At 40.7% G+C, this 5,964-nt stretch overlaps 1 non-coding gene across 1 annotated transcript; it reads right to left on the reverse strand.

The window, feature by feature from the left end:
* Window positions 1-5,027: 5,027 nt before the first annotated feature.
* Window positions 5,028-5,109, reverse strand: trnas-aga (transfer RNA serine (anticodon AGA)). Its single transcript has one exon. It is a non-coding gene; the product is annotated as a tRNA-Ser (tRNA).
* Window positions 5,110-5,964: the final 855 nt, after the last annotated feature.

Genomic DNA, 5,964 nt, shown 5'->3' on the forward strand with positions numbered 1-5,964 from the left:
CTATCTCTGAATTCTGGTGATCAACACCTCCAGAGTCTAGATAGTTTCAGTCAGGCACGTTGACAGTTACTTTACAGTTAACTTTTTAAAAGCTTTCTGAACCCTGGTCATTGTTTAAATGGTTCTCATGGTGTTTGTCTGCGGCATACAAAAACATAGAAGTGGCACGAATAGACAGGAGTCCTGTCACGGAAAAGAAAAGTTATTTCTTCTCTCAATAGTTTCATAGTCTAGCTTGAAGTACTACTGTTGACCTTTTAGGCAGCCGGTGGTTTCTGTACATGTCGGTACAGTATGATAGTCAGCTTGGAACTTGCTTGTGGTGAGTAATACGTCGCAGTGACTATCCGGCAAGCTTTGATTTTTGCCTTCAACTGTCGTTGCTTGTTAACACAGTTGAAAGAGCTGACTGTTTTAAATCCACGGATGGTCGTCTCTGTGTGTGTGGGCTCTTTAGAACACCAGGATGAGAGAGCTGCTTTCATTCGGTCAAACCTCGAAGCAAAACCGAAGGATCACAAAGAGAACACTGCTTTTTCATCCGCACGACATGTTTTCAGATAAATACATGCTTTTAGCTGTGCGTAACATCCAACTGTAATGATCAAGACTGAGAGGGTGGGAGGCTTCTTGTAATTCCATTCCGAAGCAGATACAGTTTCATGATGTTATCCTAATGCTGTGTTCAATCATCTATGTGGATAATGTACAAAATGAACACGCGCAGTGTACAGAATTAGCATCCTAGACACGAAAAAGGGATTTCCTCCAGACAGCAGAGCAGTGAGTCAGTGAGTGGGTTTAGTGAAACACTAACTCAGTACATCAGGCCACATTTCATTATGAAACACACCCAAAGTGTCTGTCTTTCTCTCAGGGTGCCGATGATGAGCATGTGTCAGTTGATCTGAGAAGCAGTGAAGGGGAAGCTGATGATTACATTTCTTGAAGGGAAGCCCGGGGTGCTCTGCACGCAGCACTTTGCTGCAGCCTGGTGAGGTCTGTAACGTCACATTAGCTGCGGTCTGGTGCACTGTCTGCTCCACATTTTGACTTTTAGCACTCCGAGTACCACTTTGGCTCCTCTCTTCAATCTGGCTCCTCTCGGCCTTCGTGTCTGCCACCGACTGCCTTAAAGCGGACACTGTTACATCAGTGTTGCTGTCCTCTTTCTAGCCCTCTCATCTGGAATGTATTCTAGTTATGAAACATATTGGGCTGCTCCAGTGCTTCTATTCATCTACATGACATTTACCAGTAACGTGACCCAGTGACATGTTTGCACTGTGGACTCCACTGAACATTGGTGGTGCTGGCAGTCATTCAGATAAAACTGAGAGCAGAGATTCCTGATGTACACTACTACTACTACTAGACTAATGTCTGATTATTGTTGGGGGTTGCAGTGTAAGACCTAATGACTGACTCTGCCGCAGGGGTTTTGTCTCTCAAGCTTGACCTGGCTGTTTGCCATATGGTGCGGCTATAGTAGTCGACAACAGTGATGCCAGCATTGAAAGCCCACCGCTCTCCACTGTGTATGGACATTTTAAGATGATTTGAGGATTTGCAAGTGAGGAGGACATTTCGTGCAGGGATGAGAAGATTATTATCAGCACGACCTGTCTCTGCCAGTCCATCAGCATCATTATTCAAGTGATTATTTTCAGTTCAGTCTAGACACACGCATAGACCCACACGTGGCCCGTCATCAGTACGTACTATTTGAGGGTGATAAAATAAGATGTCTCAATTTGGAAGGTGTAAGAAAGTTTGGTGACATGCATTTATAGTAGGGTATAGGCAGTGACAAAAAAAAATCCGGGTGAGGTAATACTTTAGGTCAGGGGTCTATGGATTACTAAACTCGCTTCCCAGGCAGTGGCCCTAGAGCCCGTGGACCAAAGCCTCAGTAGAAGTGTTTGTTGGAAAGCTGGAAAGTCAGTCAAACGACTACCAAGAGAGTGAAAATGACCATAAAGAATTGTGAAACGACCACAGAAATACAAAATGTTCACAGAAGATGCCAACTACTGCAAAGAGAAGCAAAAAGGACCACAAAGAGATGTAAACAACTAAAAAGAGATGTAAAATGACTACAAAGAGACACAAAACCCCAATAAAGAGGTACAACATGACCAAATACAGACTCAAAACAAACTCAAAGAGATGCAAAACAGCAACAAGGACATGCAAAACATTCACTAAAGATACAACACTACTACAGAGAGAAGCAAAATGCCACTTAGATATGAAAAACAGCTGCAAAGACATGCAAAATGACTTCAAAGAGACACAAAGCAACCACAAAAGATGAAAAACAACTGTGACGAGATGCGAGGTGACTACAAAGGGACCCAACGTAACTCCAAAGATGTAAACAATTCCAAAGAGATGCAAAATGATTACGAAAAGACGACATGACCACAAATAAATGAAAAACAACTATAAGGAGATGTGAAATGACTACAAAGACACAAAAGCCAAATAAGGAGGTACAACACGGCCAAATACAGACTCAAAACAGTGTCAAAGAGATGCAAAACAACCACAAAGAGACCCAACACAACTACAAAGAGATGTAAAAAACAGCTACAAGGAGATGTTGAACATTGACGGAAGATACAAAACCTATAACAAAAAGAGAAGCAAAACGACCACAAAGAGAACCAACACAGCTGCAAAGAGATGAAAAACAACTACCTGTGAAGGATGCAATATGGCCATAACAAGACACACATTTTGTGTCTCACTGAGTGGCTGTTGGGATACAAAAAGCAGTTGTTTATTGACACAATTTCATATTAGAACCCTCCTTTATTAATTAATATTCATGTATCCCTTTAATGCATTGCCTTCCTCAGCTTTAGCTCTACAGTGTCGGGTTTACTGTTGTTAATGATGTCAGCTGAGTGGGCAGCAGTCTGCCACTGAGGTGAAGTTTAACCCTCACTACCTCATGTAATAAATGTAATTATGGCCCCATGGAAACAATCTGCGTCCCTGTGTAGGTGTCTGATATGTGATAGAGTTATCAGATCACTCGTTTGAACTGTTTGCATTTATCTGGCATGCAAAGGTTGAGACTTTCCACTCCTCTCCCCACTAGCAAACACAGGAAGATGAGATGACCTCAAGCTCGTTCTTACACACTCCTGCCCATTTTTGACCTTTGTGGCAGTCTGTGGGTGCTTTCAGGTTCACATTGGGTGCCAATCTGACTGATCTGCAAATTGAAATGTTGCATTCAAGGCCTAAACGTTCCCGGGCCAGCAGAATTAACCATTGTTAAACATTTAACTACTCTTTGTGGTATTTAGGTAGTGCAAACATTGAATTCTTTGTACCCCTGCCAGCTTGTCACTGCTGCTGCCAAACCTGGTAAACATGGCCAAACAGTCTTTTTAAGTATCGACAAGTACACAGCGCAGAGTGGTGACATGTTGGAGGAGAGCTGATGCTGTTAAATCATTTCACTCTGTCGCATTTAAACACAGCTGCAGATGAATGTTGAAACTCTTCAAATATTGGAAATTGGATGTGACAGACAGCTCCTCCATCTGCATTTCTTTATTTTTAAATCGATCAGTCAAGTTTATTCAAGCTGACTTGCACTAGGACTGGTGCACTCTTTCTATTCAGTTGTTTATGGTATATTACTGCCACCTAGTGGCTGATCTCCACACTACCTGGAAAAAAATCAAGATCTAGTAGCTCTTTCTGTTTGCACATGTTTGCTTTGTATGGGGAGTAGAAGCAGAATGAAATTACTGCATTTTAATCAGACTTTTCTTTAATTCATATACAGCCTACTTCGCAATAATAAGGTGGCACTGGCACTTAGACGTTAAGATACAGACAATAAAGATCATTTTACTATACATTAAATACTTATATACATTAAATATATTAATTATATATGCCAAGTCATGACAATGCGCCCGTAAAATATATATTTTTTAAATGTCGCTATGAATTTGGTTGTTGTCAGCGCAGATATTTTCTGTTCATTGAACGTATTTCACTTGCACTACATAATACATAGAGGCTTGGCATTTTAAATACAGCACAACGGTTGCCTTTAAAGAAAGCTTCGTCTCCCATAATGTTCCAAAATGTGTTTTGTATTCGTATTCGGAGTCTTCATATTAAAGGTGCACTATGTCGTTTTGGGAGATACATTTTAATCACAAAAGAAATGCCTAAACAAACTAAATAAACAAACTCTCTCTGTTTTCACGACTAAATTAAAAACAAACTGACCCTAAAAGACAGCGCGATTTCATGCTGTTTCTAATTGGCGGACCCTGCCACCTCTCTAGCTTCAAACAGTGTTTTGGGAACCTTTTCTTCCTCAATCCCCTTTAACCTATAAAAAATATAAACACCCTAAATATTGCTGCGGAGCCAGGCATTGGGGGCGCTGTTTCATTACTTATGAAACCAGGAAGCTACGAGACATTTTGAACTACACACAAGATGAGTGAAAGTGTATAAAAAGTGGAGTAAACTTATAGATACAGTGGCTTGGAGCATTAAGTATGTAACATTACACAGTGTATAATACCATATAGGGCACATCGGTTGGACGCAAGTGCAAGAGAGAGTATAAGAGTAGTTATTACTGTACAGCTGGCGTGGTTGGCTAGCATTGAAGTGGTATGGAGCCAGAAGACATGTACTGTATAAGGATACAGTTAAGTGCACAGAATATCATAGTATGACACAGTTTGTTATACAGCATGTGGGTGCATAGCGTGAATAAAGTGCAAGAAATCAAATTATTTTCCCTTTCATTCATTCCTACTGTCTGCAATATATACGGACAAGTCGCTGTGTTGTGATCGATGAAATAAATCCCCTCGGAATGATAACTGAGCATATGATGATGATGCAGAAGAAAAAGATGTGACGTTGTCGGCAGGATTCGAACCTGGATCTGTGTTAGGACCTGTTTCCAATATGTTAGGACTTGTAAGGATGTATATTTGAGCGTAAGTTGATGCACAAAAAGAAAAAAAGAGTTGCGTTGTCGGCAGGATTCGAACCTGCGCGGGGAGACCCCAATGGATTTCTAGTCCATCGCCTTAACCACTCGGCCACGACAACTGACAATAGTAATGGTCGTATAGTCTCCCTAGATCTATATCAAATAGAAGAAAACTATACAAAATCATTATAAATATCGTCCTGGGAGTGGCACCTATGTAGTCAGAACAAGTGTAGTGGCTGAAATGTTGAGGAATTAAACAGAACTAAACTAACCTCAGTTTACATAAGCTAAAGTACTATTTGCTCAGGAGCACTATAACCTTCTGTCATTACTTCTATATCAGTTATATTGTTGCTGATTCATTATAAAGGTAATTAAAAACGTGTTATTTTGTCTTAATAAATATTAACGCACGTGTTTGCATTTGTCAGGTATATAATTACGTTGTTACTTCATTGTATCTGACGGCTGGACCAACTTCGCGTCTCTGACATGCAAAGCATACGAGGGACTGATCAAATATGATGTTGCCAATTTATTTATTTTTTTACTTGGCAGAATAATGGGGTTGACTGACTTGTTGCGTTAATACAGCCGTGATATAAACATTTACACTGTCCATTCATGTTGACTATAACCTTAGCTAACCTCAAATTATGCAAGGCTGCTGTATGTGAGTAACTAGCTGGCCAGTGTGAATTCAAAGATACCCTCAATGTTTTATCCCGCTTGCTTTGCATTAACTGCATTGGTGTTATCTCCCATCTTATAATTCCAAATAAGCTACAGTGACTTCCGGCAATGCAGCAGCCAGATGTTCCACTGAATGCTGATTAAAAGTGAAACCGCACTAAAAGACAAAAAAACTGTCGAAGTGGGGCCTGAGATATGAAAGTAATTGGTAGTAACAGTCATTTCGGTCATTGTTGCCGCTGAGCTGGAAGCAGTGTCACCACGTGACTCCTCTGGTG

This window comes from Sparus aurata, chromosome 23, assembly GCF_900880675.1.
Source record: "Sparus aurata chromosome 23, fSpaAur1.1, whole genome shotgun sequence".
In the NCBI taxonomy this organism is placed as follows: Eukaryota; Metazoa; Chordata; class Actinopteri; order Spariformes; family Sparidae; genus Sparus; species Sparus aurata.